Source organism: Hyla sarda, chromosome 1 (assembly GCF_029499605.1).
Source record: "Hyla sarda isolate aHylSar1 chromosome 1, aHylSar1.hap1, whole genome shotgun sequence".
Taxonomy (NCBI): Eukaryota; Metazoa; Chordata; class Amphibia; order Anura; family Hylidae; genus Hyla; species Hyla sarda.
Window position 1 is genome coordinate 467,204,660 of NC_079189.1, and position 18,074 is coordinate 467,222,733.

Genomic DNA, 18,074 nt, shown 5'->3' on the forward strand with positions numbered 1-18,074 from the left:
GGGGTTAAAGGGGTTCTCCACCATAAGGTGATTTTAGTAAGTACTTGGCAGACAGTAATGGACATGCTTAGGAAGGATCTGTGCTTGTCTTGGTGATAAATGGCTATGTTGTGAGATTACCATAACACTGTGTCTAGCTTTTTGTGAACTGGTATTTCCTGCTTGAGTTTTCTTTTTTTGACTACAAATCCCACAATTCCATTTTCCTCCCTCCCACACATCAGTCACCCCACCCATTGAAACATAAATGAGCTGCAGACCTGTGGTTTTCAATCAGGGTTCCTACAGCTGTTGCATTAGTTGCAGATTGATCTCTCCCCACCAAGCGATCGCTCCACCCATTGAAACAGACAGGCTCCCTGTCATCAGCTGACTGGTGAGTCAGGTCTCGACTGCATTGCAAGCTGGGAAAAATCTGAGACAACAGTCATTTTGTATGCTGATAAAAATAAATAGTGGGGTAAAAATCACATAAGAATTGTGAGAAAACCGTCACACACAGGTATGGACACTATATTATGAACTACACTAACTTTACAGCCGCTGTAGCATAGTTAAATAAATAAATAAAAAATCCTGGAATATCCCTTTAATACCATCCTACCCCCGAGGTTAATAACATCAGATCCCACCAACCTACACTGCTACACCCATGGTCCCGCTATTCACCCAGTGGTCCACCACACCACCCAAGCAGGATCAAAGAGGTTGTCCCACCCCCCTTCCTATTGTTATTCTGTTTATTTTGCAGTACGCCTGTTTCCAGTTCAAAGTCACAGCAGATGGTTATGGACAAATATTTTGCACAAGTGATGGGTTTGGAGGTGTACATGCATGCCAGAGGCAGTGGCGCATACCGCATGAACCTTGTCATTAGATTTGAAGTGCCTTAAAATTTTCTGTATTTATATAATGTTGTGGCTGACCCCCACCTATTTAAAGGGGTACTCCACTGGAAAACATATATTTTTAAATCAACTGGTCCCAGAAAGTTAAACAGATTTGCTAATTACTTCTATTGAAAAATCCCAATCCTTCCAGTACTTATCAGCTGCAGTATAATACACAGGACATTCTTTTCTTTTTTTATTTTCTTTCTGTCTGACCACAAGTGCTCTCTGCTGACACCTCTGTTCATGTCAGGAACTGTCCAGAACAAAAGTGGTTTGTTATGGGGATTTTCTTGTACTCTGGACAGTTCCTGGCATGGACAGAGGTGTCAGCACAGAGCACTAGTGGTCAGGCAGAAAGGAAATTCAAAAAGAAAATAAATTCCTGTGTATTATACAGCAGCTGATAAGTACTGGAAGGATTGGGATTTTTTAATAGAAGTAATTAAAAAATCTGATTAACTTTCTGGCACCAGTTGATTTAAAAGAAAATGTTTTAAGTTAAAGTTGTGTCTGCTATTAGTTTGGGAAGGGGAAATTGTGCAAAAGCGGGTTCTCAGGTCTCATCAGTCATTGACCTCTCTGGCAACCATTGAGGGGGATATTAAAATGATATTGGGGGAGATTTATCAAAACCCATCTAGAGGAAAAGTTGCCCATAGCAACCAATCAGATAGCTTCTTTCATTTTTAGGAAGGCCTGTAAAAAATGAAAGAAGTTATCTGGTTGCTATGGGCAACTGGGCAACTTTTCCTCTGCACAGGTTTTGATAAATCTTCCCCATTGTCTTCATTTCCGAGGTGGACAAATGTTACTGCTCTCTTGTTTCAGTCTTATTGTGGAGCGCACATGCTTATGCACAAGTCTCCAGGTAACATCAGACTAAGCCATGGAAATTAGATGTTTTTTTCTGTGAAATGTATTGACGTCACAAGTGGATCAATAAAACTGAAGTGAGATGAAGCGGGGACCTCAATTCACACTGTGCAAGGTGAAAGGAGTTATCCTGTGTGATGCATGGGATTCACATGAAGTTTGGAACACGTATCACAAGCTTGTATGTACTGTAGCTGATTTTCTTATTCATGTACAGTATATGAGGGATCTATGGTTCACTGGTCTATGAGGCTATGAAAAGCCAAGAAGTGTCAACAAAAAAATTAATTGGTAAGTTATCAGAAAGTCACAAATTTGCAACTTTAGGCCACACTCACCAAATAGGTGGGATAAAGGGGGCATGGCTTTCCCCACACCAAATGTATTACATGGTGACCCAGTACCAGAGTGCGTCCTGTCAGGTAAACATTGCTTTAGGTGCCTGAGCTGGGCCCTGCTACTCACGTGATGCCTTAATATTCATTATGGTCTTTGTTAATTTTTTAATGTTTTGCACTGTATCTTTAAGAAATGTACAGGATTGCACCAAAATCATTGCCCAAAAATCTACTGTGAAACGAAAAAAAAAATCATTGTGCGACAAAATTGAAAAAAAAAACGCAGTTTTGTAACTTTTGGGGGCTTCCGTTTCTACGTAGTACATTTTTCGGTAAAAATGACACCTTCTCTTTATTCTGTAGGTTCATACAATTAAAATGATACCCTACTTATATAGGTTTGATTTTGTCGTACTTCTGGAAAAAATCATAACTACATGCAGGAAAATTAATACGTTTAAAATTGTCATCTTCTGACCCCTATAACTTTTTCACTTTTCTGTGTATTGGGCGGTATGAGGGCTCATTTTTTGCGCCGTGATCTGAAGTTTTTAACGGTGCCATTTTTGCATTGATAGGACTTATTGATTTTTAAATGATATAAAAAGTGACCAAAAATGCACTATTTTGCACTTTGAAATTTGTTTGCGCGTACGCCATTGACCGAGCGGTTTAATTAACTATATATTTTTATAATTCGGACATTTCCGCACGCGGTGATACCATATATGTTTATTTTTATTTACACTGTGTTTTTTTTTATGGGAAAAGGGGGGTGATTCAAACTTTTAATAGGGGAGGGGTTAAATGATCTTTATTCACTTTTTTCCCCCACTTTTTTTTGCAGTGTTATAGCTCCCATAGGGACCTATAACACTGCACACACTGATCTTTATCATTGATCACTGGTTTCTCATAGGAAACCAGTGATCGATGATTCTGCCGCTTGACTGCTCATGCCTGGATCTCAGGCACTGAGCAGTCATTCGGCGATCGGACAGCGAGAAGGCAGGTAGGGACCCTCCGGCTGTCCTGCAAGCTGTTCGGGATGCCGCGATTTCGCCGCGGCTATCCCGAACAGCCCACTGAGCTAACCGGCAGTTTTTACTTTCACTTTTAGCCGCGTGGCTCAGCTCTGAGCGCGCAGCTAAAGGGTTAATAGCGCGCGGCGCCGCAATCGGCGCCACACGCTTTTAGCGGCAGGTCCCGCCTTCACTATGACGCTCGGCCCGCCGTGATATGATGCAGGGTTACCATGTAACCACGCGTTACATCACTGGAGCAGGACCAAGGACGTACCGGTACGTCCTTGGTCCCTAAGGGGTTAATATCTTCATTAGTGATATTACAGAAGGTCTCGATGGTAAGGTATGTCTTTTTTCTGATGACACAAAGATATGTAACAGGGTTGATGTTCCTGGAGGGATATGCCAAATGGAAAAGGATTTAGGAAAACTAGAAGAATGGTCAGAACTCTGGCAACTGAAATTTAATGTGGATAAGTGCAAGATAATGCACCTGGGGCGTAAAAACCCTCAGGCAGAATATAGAATATTTGACACAGTCCTGACCTCAGTATCTGAGAAGAGGGATTTAGGAGTAATTATTTAAGAAGACTTAAAGGTTGGAAGACAATGTAATAGAGCAGCAGGAAACGCTAGCAGAATGCTTGGATGTATAGGGAGAGGTATAAGCAGTAGAAAGAGAAAAGTGCTCATGCCGCTGTACAGAACACTGGTGAGACCTCACTTGGAGTATTGTGCGCAGTACTGGAGGCCATATCTCCAGAAGGATATAGATACGATAGAGAGAGTTCAGAGAAGAGCTACTAAACTAATACATGGATTGCAGGATAAAACTTACCAGGAAAGATTAAAGGACCTTAACATATATAGCTTGGAAGAAAGAAGAGACAGAGGGGATATGATAGAGACTTTTAAATACATAAAGGGAATCAACACGGTAAAGGAGGAGAGCATATTTAAAAGAAGAAAAACTACCACAAGAGGACATAGTTTTATATTAAAGGGGCAAAGGTTTAAAAGTAATATGAGGATGTATTATTTTACTGAGAGAGTAGTGGATGCATGGAATAGCCTTCCTGCAGAAGTGGTCGCTGCAAATACAGTGAAGGAGTTTAAACATGCATGGGATAAGCATAAGGCTATCCTTTATATAAGATAGGGCCAGGGACTATTCATAGTATTCAGATTATTGGGCAGACTAGATGGGCCAAATGGTTCTTATCTGCCTACACATTCTATGTTTCTATGTGACCCTGATTGCCCAATGGGAGGCCCCTTAGCTAGGCTATATATTGTGTAGTGGGGAGGAGTTATTCAGTCTTCTCCATGTAAGTGTGGAGTGCAGAGCTCAGTGTGAGCTGCAGTGTGGAGAGGAGTCAGCAGGTGTGTGAGGTTATTCAAGGGAATCCTAAAGAAAAACTTAAAGCAAGCAATCACGCCATTCTGCAAGTGTTTACTGCCCAGGAGGAGTCGAAAAATCCTAGCTGTGGGCACAGGAGACAGTGAGTCTATGGGTCACACAGTGCTAGTCCGGGACAGATACAGTAGAAAGTCTCCGGCAGCTGGATCCCAAGGGCTAGTTCATACTCTGGTGGTGTAGCATTAATTGGACTCTATCAGAACCCTAATCAGCGTAGGAGGCCTCAAAACTAGGTCTAACGTCCTAAATCTGCAACAAGTAAAGCCAAGTGGGTTTAAAATACTACAACTCACAGCAAGTCTACAGGGCTCCCAAGGGTTACCCTGCATCTCCTCTACTCTAATCTGCACTGTGAGGATAGTAAAAACTACTCCTGCCTTAGTCAAGACAATTATCTGTAACCTGGAAACGATGTATTTATTATCCCGCGCTTGGCCCAGGAGAAGCTGTCGGATCCTTGGACTGTGTAGGTTAACGGTGCACTGGCATCGGAACACATATCACAAGCTTGTATGTACAGTAACTTTTTTTCTTATTCATGTACAGTACAGGAGGGATCTATGGTTCACTGTTCTATGTCCTGGCATCACATAGTGATACATCTAACCACCCTGAGTCACATACCTCAGTCTGTCTAACTCTCCGTGGCTGACACATTTACCCTTATGCCTGAAAGCAGGCATACATTTTAGCAAAAATCTGCAAGATGGTGTGAGTTTCACTCAATAAACCCAGTGCAGCAAACTGGACTTTTACATAAGTCTGGCTTATAGGATCATTGGGGAAGCAGGACCTGGGCTCCCACAATCAAAACTCTTGGTACTTAATTATAAAGTGTCAAAAGTTTTTAAAGTTGATAGTTGAAGTAATTAACAACAACCAAGGCCTTGTTCACATCTCAGTAAAAATATAATGCCGGTGGAAGATCTTCTGCTTGCCAGATATCAACGACAGACATTTGCCTTTGTGACATTTGTATGTAGGGTAACACCATATACCCTTGCTTTATTTATATTTATATCTTATAATCTTTATTTTCCCTATGATAAAGATGGAAAATGACTTGCAGAGGATATGCTTTTGTGCTGTTTTTCGAGCCTCTTTTTATAGAATACTTTTTGAACAAAAATAGCTTAGTGTAAATAAACCTATGCAAAAAGTTGCATTTGAAAAACTGATGTGCCCCTAATGTAATGCCTTTGGACACATATATTAATTTTGATATAAATGATTACCCAACTTTGAACATATGGAAATGGTTTTGGAAGATTTTTTCAAAGCAGTGTCCCTATTTGCATTTATGTGTGAACGTACCATTGCTCCAGTGTCGAGGTGTTGGGGGGGTCCACCGGATACCTCCATCATGTCCCAGCTAGATGAGATTGACTGTTACATGTAGTGCAATAACATGCCTTGTTTGTTATATGATACAGACCTTCTGGGGGAGATGATTGTAGAGGTTGTACTTTATACTGGGATTCCTCACTGTTTGTCCAGTTTTGGGGTTTGTGTATTTTAAGGGTGGGTCATTTTTATGGGAGGGCTGTTTTCTACTTCATATGTACTGTATGTTGTTCATTCAATAAAGGAATTGGTTGTTTATCATTGGAGTGTCAATTGTAGGTTTGGTATATGAATAGCTGGCACTTTTTGAGTAGATGGATTGTAGGTTTATTATATTACCAATTTAATATAGGGCAGGGACATAAAAATGTAGCCGCAATATTAAAAATGGATAAAGGGGCCATGTAACTGTAAAACTAATATATTCTTTTTATTCATTTTGTAAAACTTTTTATTATTAATGTATTTTATTAATGTAATTTATAAACTGTGATTTATTTTAACTACTCTTTAACTTTATTAGCTATATTTCCAACATTATTTAGGTACTACTACTACTCCCAGCATGAAACAGAGTCTGTTCCATGCTGGGAGCTGTAGTACCTGTACTAAAGGACAGATCACATCGGGTCTCACTCTTGAGTCCCTTTGTGATCCGGACTTATAATACAGAGAAGCGGGCGGCTCTCTGCAGCGCTCCACAATCTCTGCACTGAACTCTGGCCGGCTAGTGATGTGAATAGAAATTTGCTCCAGTCCTACTCCCCTACCTTAATAACCTCTCTAATGCTATTCGCAGGGGAGAGTCATTGGGCTCGGAGTATTACTTGGCTCCACTCAAGGTGATACCCAAGCCAAACAAGGACTCTTCAGTTTGCAACAATTACCACCCTATATCTTTAAGCATAAGGTGACCCTTTTTGCAGATGACCTTCTTCTGTCCCTCTCTTCCCCTTTGACCTCTCTCCCGAACCTGTGTCTACTGTTGAGGCAGTTTGCTGATATCTCGGGCCTGGAATTAAATCCCGCCAAGTCTGAGGCTTTTAATATTGTGAAATCTTGCGCTCCGGCCGCACCTCCGGGCCGTGAGCGCATTGTCCCCTCTCCTCCTCTGGCCGGCGGTCTGGGATTCGCACTGCGGTATGCGCCTGCATGCGAATCCCAGCCCGTCACTCACCTCGGTTCCCTGCTATTTTCTCACAGCTCCGGCGTGCATGTCCCTGCCTCCCGGGGACTCGCATGCCGGAGCTCTCAGATTTAAAGGGCCAGTGCGCCCGTAATTATGTTTTGCACCTGCACGTTCATTATAAGTTTCTGCACCTCCCCCCACTCTCTGCCGGATCTTTGTTTGCCTTCGTGCCTGAGAGAAAGCTGTATTCCTTGTTTCCTTGCTGTGTACCAGACCTTGTATTCCGTGACCTGACTGTGATTCCAGCTGTCTGCCTATTGACCTTCTGCTACCCTACTGACTATGCTCCTGTGTCGCCAGCCCTGACCTCCCGCTAGCCTGACTTTGTCTTTCCCCACCCTTCTGTTCCACGCTTCACCTCAGCCGCCTGTGTGTTCGAGTCGTGCCAGGGGTAGCGACCTGGGTGCTGCCAACCGCAGCAAGTCCATCCCAGTTTTCAGCGGGCTCTGGTGAAAACCAACGGCACCTTAGACTCCGCTCCCTGGTACAGCCCGCATCATCTGCCACACAGGTCCAACGGATCCACTACATCTCCATCTCCAGACCACCGTGGTGTCACGGATCTACTGAATGCCAGTCGACTGTGGTGAGTCTTGCAAATATTAATCTTCCTGAGAGAATGATCAAGCTGCTAGAGCTAAACTTTGATTTCAAATGGCAGAACCATGCGCTTACCTATCTGGGTATTCAATTAACCTTCCTTATATGTTGCAAACTATCCTCCGCTCTTTCATTCCATTAGGGAAGACCTGAGGGGGTGATCAAGCCTCAAATTGTCATGGTTAGGAAGGATTGCTTCTATTAAAATGAATATATTGCCGAGACTGCTTATGCGATCTATTCGCTTAACTGTCCCGACCCAGGCCTTGGAACGTCTACAGAGGGACCTACTGAGGTTTGTTTGGGGCGTATGAGGGGGGGTCTGGGCATGCCCATTGTAAAAAAATTCTTTCAAGCGGCTAGGTTAAGTCAATAAACGCAGGTTCATGCCGACCTGGGAGCTCCCCAATGGGTTGCTCTTAAGCATTGGCGGTCCCGATGTGCCTCCTTCAGTGCCTTCCCTCTAAAAGTGGACCCCCTATTCTTTGCCCAACGCATTCCCAATATCTGGTCTTATGGGAAAGTCTTAGGAATAGTTTCCCCTTACAGTCCCCTCACACACCGACAGCTCCGATATTCTAGAACCCTAAATTCCCCCAGGCATGTTACCCTCTGCATTTTCCTGGTGAACCAATAAGGGTCTCCTACGCATAGGTGCCTTAATTAACAGACAGGGCTTTAAGTTGCTTGATCATATCCACTCCTCATATGCCCTCCCGGACTCAGAGCTGTTGCGATTCCAGCTAATCTCTAGCTGGCCTCAAAACACCTGAGGTGGATGTGACAAGTCGCTCCCAATATGAGTCACTATTAGAGCTGGGCAGTATGACCAAATATGTGTATCACGGTATTCTTGTAACTTATGGCTGTTCCACGGTATTTCTTTCACCCCCACCCCAAATCATGTGACCAGCCAGCTGTTACGCCGAGCGCTCCGGGTCCCCGCTCCTCCCCGGAGCGCTCGCTACACTCTCGCTGCGATACCGCCTCCAGCCGGGATGCGATTCGCGATGCGGGTGGCGCCCGCTCGCGATGCGCACCCCGGCTCCCGTACCTGACTCGCTCTCCGTCGGTCCTGTCCCGGCGCGCGCGGCCCCGCTCCCTAGGGCGCGCGCGCGCCGGGTCTCTGCGATTTAAAGGGCCACTGCGCCGCTGATTGGCGCAAGTGGTTCTAATCAGTGTGTTCACCTGTGCACTCCCTATGTATACTTCACTTCCCCTGCACTCCCTCGCCGGATCTTGTTGCCATTGTGCCAGTGAAAGCGTTTCCTTGTGTGTTCCTAGCCTGTGTTCCAGACCTCCTGCCGTTGCCCCTGACTACGATCCTTGCTGCCTGCCCCGACCTTCTGCTACGTCCGACCTTGCTTCTGCCTACTCCCTTGTACCGCGCCTATCTTCAGCAGTCAGAGAGGTTGAGCCGTTGCTAGTGGATACGACCTGGTCACTACTGCCGCAGCAAGACCATCCCGCTTTGCGGCGGGCTCTGGTGAAAACCAGTAGTGACTTAGAACCGGTCCACTAGCACGGTCCACGCCAATCCCTCTCTGGCACAGAGGATCCACCTCCTGCCAGCCGGCATCGTGACACCAGCGCTCTTCTGCTCCCCCCCCAAATCATGTTAGCCACCAGCGCTCTTCTGCTCCCCCTACCAAATCATGTTACCCGCCAGCTCTGTTCTGCTCCCCCCACCAAATTATGTTACCCGCCAGCTCTGTTCTGCTTCCCCCCCAATTAATTATCAGCCCAGCGGGGTACTACTCACATATGTCACCCGCAAGCACTGCCCTCCTCCTCTTTGTTGGGGGCCGCCGGCACTGGAACTTACTGTACGCCAGTGGTCTCCAACCTGCGGACCTTCAGGTGTTGCAAAACTACAACTCCCAGCATCCCCGTTTTGCAACAGCTGGAGGTCCGCAGGTTTGAGACCACTGCTGTGCGCTGCATCCCTATGCCCGGGCTGCAAAAGATAAAGAAAATAAACTTTAACTTACCTGCGTCGGCCTAACGCTGGGGACTGGAACGTCGGACAGCCGTCAGCCTATCACCGGCCGGAGCAATGTCCCGCCCCGGCCAGTGATAGGCTGAGCCCACTATCATGTAAGAAGCCGGCCCAGGCATAGGGATACAGCGTACAGCAGTGGTCTCAAACCATCGGACCTCCAGCTTTTGCAAAACTACAACTCCCAGCATGCCCGGACATGCTGGGAGTTGTAGTTTTGCAACAACTGGAGATCCACAGGTTGGAGACCACTGGCATACAGTTAGTTCCAGCGCCGGCGGCCCCCAACAAAGAGGAGGAGGGTAGTGCTTGCTGGTGACATATGTGAGTAGTACCCTGCTGGGCTGATAATCAATTGGGACAGAGCAGAACAGCGCTGGCGGGTAACATGATTTGGTGGGGGGAGCAGAACAGCGCTGGCGGGTAACATGATTTGGTGGGGGGAGTAGAACAGCACTGGCAGGTCACGTATGATTAGTTCCCCGATGTGGGGACAGCGCAGCGCTGGGCTGATAAGTCATTCCCAAGGGGGAGGGGCCAAATCGGTATTGCGGTATGGGAAAAATTCATATCGTGCAGCCCAAAAATTTTGGTATTCGGTACGAACCGGTCACTGCCCAGCCCTAGTCACTATGCCTCAATTCAGTGGGGAATAGTGATTTTATTTCCATCCTTGAACAAGCTTCTATATATTTTAGCTTGGGAATCAGACTTGGGCCGCACCTTTGACCCAAAAGTTTGGGCCCAAATGGCTACCACCACTTCTAAACTTACATTAATGGGAACTTGCAGGAGGCGGGCTGGAAGATTTTGCTTAGATGGTACTTAGTCACGACAAGGATAGCTAAGATGTTTCCCTCGGCCTCCCCATAATGCTTCTGCAAATGTCAAAACAGGGGCACTATGCTCCAAATCTGGTGGGAATGCCCCCAGGTGCAGCGTTTTTGGATCCACATATACCACCTAATTTACTCTGTCACTGAAGTCAATCTTCGAAAGGTACCCGGATAGGCCTTGCTGAATGCCCCAATACCAGAGGCCTCTAGGAGGAGCCGGAAACTTATCTACCCCATCTCCTTGGCAGCCAAAATTGCTATAACCACGTGCTGGAAAACTCAATTGATTTTCCCTTCACTTGGTCATATCCAAACTGAATTGGATTATGGCTAATGACAAATTGACTAGTATCCTTATGGATAATCAAAAAAGCTTTATACGCTTATACTCAAGTCAATAAGTTTTCCCAGTTTTTTTGTGGTAAAATTAGGTGCCTCGGCTTATGTTTGGGTCGGCTTATACTCAAGTGTATACGGTAATAAAGTTTAGGAGTAGTTAAAATAAATCACAGTTTATAAATTACATTATTAAAATACATTAATAATTAAAAGTTTTATAAAATGAATTGAAAAAAATATATTAGTTTTTCAATTCCATGTTCCCTTTCTCCATTTTTAATATAGCGGCTAAATTTTTATGTCTCTGTCCGCTTACATAAATTGGTCCCTGATTGAAAATTACTAAAAATGTATTTCTAAAAAATATGAATTTGATTCCCTCAATTTTTTCCATCCCTACTGCATCATTTTTTTTATGATAACCTACGAAATTTTATTAAAAAAAAAGCCAACTCTATCCCTTTTTTAGATCGCTAAAGTAAAAAAAAAAAATAAATAAATAAAAAACTATGTTAAAACCTTTTTTTTTACTTTTATGGGAGAATCACGCCAACATTTTACCAAAAAAACACCAAAGTCTCAACATGAGGTCGTTTTTGAAAATCGTCCACTTAGCCCAAAATAGCAGAAAAACACCAAAAGGATTTAAAAAGACGCCAAACTGAAAAATGCCTAGTAGATATGGCATTTTGCAGTTCCTGAGCTGTGATTGGTTGCTGTAGGAAAATCACTCCAGTTTTTACTCACACAGCTGGATAAATTTGGGCCATAGTTCCTACTAAACCAGGAGAAACCTGATGCAGTGGTTCACGACCTTGACCCATGTAAACTATGAAGAGTTCCAGGGGCCCAGAGTGTCACAATGCCGCTAAGCCAATCACTGGCTACAGTGGGACATCCCTGCTGCCAGTAATTGACTGACAAGCGGTATGACACTCTGGGCACCGAAGTCACTCCAGGCCCAAGCGTCATGATTTCTGACAAGAAAAAGATTGCAGCCGAGGACCAAAGCAGAATACCGGAGGCACTGCGGGAGCACTGGAGGTAAGTAATGGTTTATTTTTATATGCTGTTAAGTGGACAAAAAAGAACAAAAACTCTTTTAGCACAGTGATTCTGGCATACAGCTTGTGGTGGGGGGACACAAATTGATATTGATGCACTGCACTGCAGCGAGTAACTTTGTGCACAGCACTGTACATTTACGGTGCTGCTATAAAGTGAAGGCAGGAGCTGCACTCGCCTAATAGCAGGTGAGATATCAAAGATTATTAGATCATATTCTTTTTTTTTTTTGCTGTTGTAGCTATGTTTTGTTTTAGGAAGAGTGAAGAAAGCAATCAGCCCACCCAACTAGCAGACAGCCCGGTGTGGTGAGGACCACACCATCGACACAGCAGCAAAGAATGGATGTCCAGGCAGGTATCTCACGTGCGATAAAATCTTGATTTTTATTTCATCACAGCAGGAAAACACTCGGACTTAGCAAAAGTGACGCGTTTCAGCCTCCATTGAGACCTTACTCATACTGACAACTGATATCAGACAGAACCTTTATGTAGGGAAGGAGAGCAACGGTAAACCGGTCCATACACACCTGGCTGTAATCCGGTGATTGCCTCTCCACATCGATGCACCAACTGGGCTGAACAAGCCTTCCATAGGTTGCGGCATCCAATCATAGAGTTGTAGCCATTAGCAACGGTCTTCTCGAGTATAAAATATAGCACATTGGTGGTGCGTCAGATGAATTACAATATACAAAATATGTATTAAAAACAAATATTGCATATTAAAATGAAGAAAAACAAAAGATCTGTGTGCATGGAGTTTTGGATGCATAAAGAGTAACACATATCATCTCAAATATAAACTAATAAGAATTAACTCTTTTACCTCCATACATTATATGCATACATCACTATGAACCAGCATAATAAAAGCATAATGAACATGAATAAAGTAAAGTGAAACAAAGTTATATTAATGTGAAAAATTGGGGCATAATGACATATATAAATGTAAAAATATGCCAAACTATAACCAAATAATAAATTGCACATTAGTGTACCCTATATAGCAGATGTAAATCTATACCCTTCCCTATCATTAAGTGTTCCTAAAAATATAGAAAAATGAATGAAAATGAAAACCTTGCATGGCACCAACCAGTGAGAATACAGCACACATAAAGTCACAATAAACCATAATAATAATAGAAAATATACTGTATATAATGTAAATTACTTACAATGCAAACTATATACCCCTGGTACGCAGCCATAATCCTAACAAAGATATTTCATTGTTCTTATTAAATGTAAGTGCATGTGCAGACAGTGCGTTAGTAGTGCAACATTACATCTTGGTGTTTATTAAGGCCATGGGGGGGTAACGCGTCCCCAGCATGATGATCCAGTACACTTCCCTACCTAATATTTTTTGTCGGTTAGTAGGGGACAATCTTTGTCCAAGAGTAGGAGCACGCCTAGCAACGCATCGGTATCCATTGTATACAGCTTTAAAGAATGCCGGATCAGATGTAATGATCGGCATATATATCTATCCACAATCTTTTTAATAGACCCAAAATGTTCACTGTATTGAGTAGAGAATACTAGTGGTTGCGTCTCTCTTTCTTGTTTTTACTGTTGGCATGGCTCCGTTGAAGACTTGATGGTTCCACGGAGCCATGCCAACAGTAAAAACAAGAAAGGAGAGAAGCAACCACTAGTATTCTCTACCCACTAGAGTGAACATTTTAAGTCTATTAAAAAGATTATGGATAGATATATGCCGATCATTACATCTGATCCAGCATTCTCTAAAGCTGTATGCAATTCATACCGGCGTGCTCTTACTCTTGGACAAAGATTGTCCCCTACCCTCTTTGTACAAAAAGCATCCAGCAAACCTACGTGGCTTAGACATGTGGGTTCCTTCAAGTGCGGCCATTTGGGGTGCACATGTTGTAAGATAATGCATCAATCTTCCGTTTTCCATTCTTATGCATACAACAAGGTCCATAGGGTGCGACAGTATATCAACTGCAATACAAGATTTGTGGTGTATCTTTTTTTCATGTACCACATGTAAGATCCAGTATGTCGGGTGCACCACAAATGCCCTGAAAGGATACACCTTTCAGATATACCACACTTTTCATCCAGAAATTTGTCAATGGTGTCTAGACACTGCTGTGAGGAGCATGGGGGTAATTTCTCCAGCATGGTGGTCCAGGGGATTGAAAGAGTTCCTGCCTCAGTAGGAGGCGGTGATCACCCACAAAAATTATTAGATCGGGAAGGGTACTGGATCATCCTGCTGGGGACACGTCACCCCCATGGCCTTAATAAAAGCCAAAACGTAATGTTCCACTACTAATGCGCTGTCTGCACATGCATCTAGATTAAATAAGAATAAAGTCGCACTACTAACACGCTGTCTTCACATGCACTTATGTGGTAGAGGATGTGAAATGCATGGCAGATGGAATTACCCTAGGGGAAGATGGCATTAACCCCTTGTATTCGTGAAGCCAGGGCATGGTTTTTCCTCAATACCACCCGAAGGTATACCGCTGGATCCTGGGCTAGGCAAGGGGGCAATAATGACTCTGATGCCAAGTTACGGACAACAGTAGATTTACTGAGTGACAGATGGTACAGTCTGTACAGTTCAGCCAGGCCCACGGAGGTGACCAGTGACTTCAGAGACCTAAAGGGCTTGCTGAGACTTGCAGTAGATTTGGACAATTTTAGGCCACTCTGACTTGACAATAGATGACTGTGACTGACTTGACTTGAGACTGACAATGCTGTTGTTGTAGCTTTATTGTACAATTGGGGCTGCTGTACTGACTTGAGGCCTCCTAGGGACTCCAGATACACTCTAGGACTTGACTGCACTGCAACTTAGCAGAAAAGAGACCAAAGAGACTCCTCCCAGGGCTTTTATAGGGGAGACTCTGGTGGTGTCCCATAGGTCACCCTTAAGTCACATGGTCACTGATACCTCCTGGGTTACACTCACATGACAACTGATGATCACATGTTGACCTCTCTTAAAGTAATAAACTTTCTATATGCATTATACAGTATAACACATGGCAAACAATATACATAAGGGGACAGATGTAAGGGGGCCCAAGGGACACTGTAAGGATGCTGCCTGACAGGGCAGCAAGGGTACGGGCGCATAACTCCCCTACTGGGCTACCACATTTAGATTTGTAATGTCCCTGTACAGAACATGGTTCTGTACTACTATGAGTCCCTGTCAGGTTGAGTCCCTCAGTGACCTGGGGGCTCTCCTGCAGTGTCTCCCCTGCTGTTATTATAAATGTTATTTATTGTCATAGGATTATAGTCAGTGCATAAATGTATAGCTAGTCTAAAGTGAGATGTCTGAAGGACCTGTGGAGTGTCACATGTTATGTTATGTTGTCACATGATGTTACCCAGAGGGCACCAGCTTAACCTACAGTACAGACCAAAAGTTTGGAAACACCTTCTCATTCAGAGTTTTCTTTATTTTCATGACTATGAAAATTGTAGATTCACACTGAAGGAATCAAAACTATGAATTAACACATGTGGGTGGAATTATATACATAACAAAAAAGTGTGAAACAACTGAAAATATGTCATATTCTAGGTTCTAGCCACCTTTTGCTTTGATTACTGCTTTGAACACTCATTCTCTTGATGAGCTTCAAGAGGTAGTCACCTGAAATGGTCTTCCAACAGTCTTGAAGAAGTTCACAGAGATGCTGAGCACTTGATGGCCCTTTTGCCTTCACTCTTGGGACCAGCTCACCCAAAACCATCTCGATTGGGTTCAGGTCCGGTGACTGTGGAGGCCAGGTCATCTGGCGCAGCCCCCCATCACGCTCCTTCTTGGTCAAATAGCCCTTACACAGCCTGGAGGTGTGTGTGGGGTCATTGTCCTGTTGAAAAATAAATTATGGTCCAACTAAACGCAAACCGGATGGAATAGCATGGCGCTGAAAGATGATGTGGTAGCCATGCTGGTTCAGTATGCCTTCAATTTTGAATAAATCCCCAACAGTGTCACCAGGAAAGCACCCCCACACCATCACACCTCCTCCTCCTCCACACCAACACACCTGTGAAGTAAAAACCATTTCAGGTGACTTGAAGCTCAACAAGAGAATGCCAAGGGTGTGCAAAGCAGTAATCAAAGCAAAAGGTGGCTACTTTGAAGAACCTAGAATATGACAAATTTTCAGTTGCTTCACACTTTTTTGTTATGTCTATAATTCCACATGTGTTAATTCATAGTTTTGATGCCTTCAATGTGAATCTACAATTTTCATAGTCATGAAAATAAAGAAAACTCTGAATGAGAAGGTGTGTCCAAACTTTTGGTCTGTACTGTATGACCCGCAGCTTGACCAATGGGCTTTTTCTTAGTCCCCTCTACATAAGGGGGCGGCCATTACAATCCTCTCTCTTTCTGCTGAGGACAGCAAAGCACAGACATCACAGATCCTGTGTCCAGTACACCTGAAGGCCACAAAGCCTGCACACCAGCCACATTGTCAGTAAGTCATCTCATCTATGCTGTCTCTACTAAAGTCAAGACACTGATCAAGTCTATTCTAGTCTGTGTGGCTGAACTAAAGTCTATTACGATAACTACAAGTCCAAGCAAGCTGCAGGGCCCTTTCAATGTTACTGGTCAACTCTCTGGGATTCTGGCCTAACTGTGAAGATAATAACACCTGTCTTAACTCAGTAAAGCCTCTGTTAAACCATAACTTGGTTGTGTACTCTCCTTTCACTGCCTAGCAATTGGAATGGCGGAGATACCGTTCGTGTGGTTCCGGTACCCAAAAACCACTCTGGCGTCATGAACATCAGGTGTTAACAACACTTTGCCCCAGGGGTTAATACCATCATGCCCTTCCACCTACACCACTACACCCTGTGGTCCCGCTATACACCGTGGTCACCACCGATCTAATAAAAACAATGAAATATCTATGTTAGGATTATGGCTGCGTACCAGTGGGTATATAGTTTGCATTGTAAATCATTTACATTATATATATTTTCTATTATTATTATCATTGTTTATTGTGACTTGATGCGTAGTGTACTCTCACTGGTTGGTACCATGCAAGGTTTTCATTTTTCTATATTTTTAGGAACATTTACTGATAGGGAAGTGCATATATTTACATCTGCTATATAGGGTACACTAATATGCAATTTATTATTTGGTTATAGTTTGGCATATTTATACATTTCTATTTATATATGTCATTATACCCCAATTTTTCACATTAACGTACCTTTTTTACTTCACTTCACTTTATTCATGTTCATTATGCTTTTGTAATGCTGGTCCATGATGTATGCATATAATGTATGGAGGTAATAAAGTTCATTCTTATTAGTTTATATTTGAGATGATATGTGTTTCTCTTTATGCATCCAAAACTTCATGCACACAGATCTGTTCCCTTTTTCTTCATTTTAATATGTAATATTTGTTTTTAATACATATTTTGTATATTGTAATTCATCTGATGCACCACCAATCTGCTATATTCTATACTCAATGGCTAATAGCAACGACTCTATGATTGGATGCCGCAACCTTTGGAAGGCTTGTTCAGCACAGGTGGTGCAAAGATGTGGATGTGGGGAGGCAATCACCGGATTACAGTCAGATGTGTATGGGCCGATTTACCATTGCTTTCTTCCCTACATAAAGGTTCTGTCTGATATCAGTTGTCAGTATGAGTAGGCCTCAATGGAGGCTGAAACGCGTCCGTGTGTTTTCCTACTGTGATGGAATTAAAATCAAGATTTTATTGCACGAGAGATGCCTGGCTGGGCATCCATTCTTTGCTGCTATGTTTTGTTTTATGATTGTGCCATTCTGTTATAACTACAGCTGAGTCCCATAAAAAATAAAAGAAGAATAAAATCATTTTCTTATAAAAATCATACATTCATTACCATTGCTCCAAGAGTAAGCAAACTTTTGAGCACAACTGTAACACAGTAGTTAGGTAAACAGTGTAGCTCGCAATGATCTACTGTTAACCCAACTGCTATGAAAGTCAATGGGAGATCTGCAAATCTGCCCATTCAGCTTCCAAACCACCTCCAGCTGCCAGAGAGGGCCAGGGGAACCTCAATCTCAAGATAGGTGTAGGTTCCACATCTATTTAAGGTATATTAT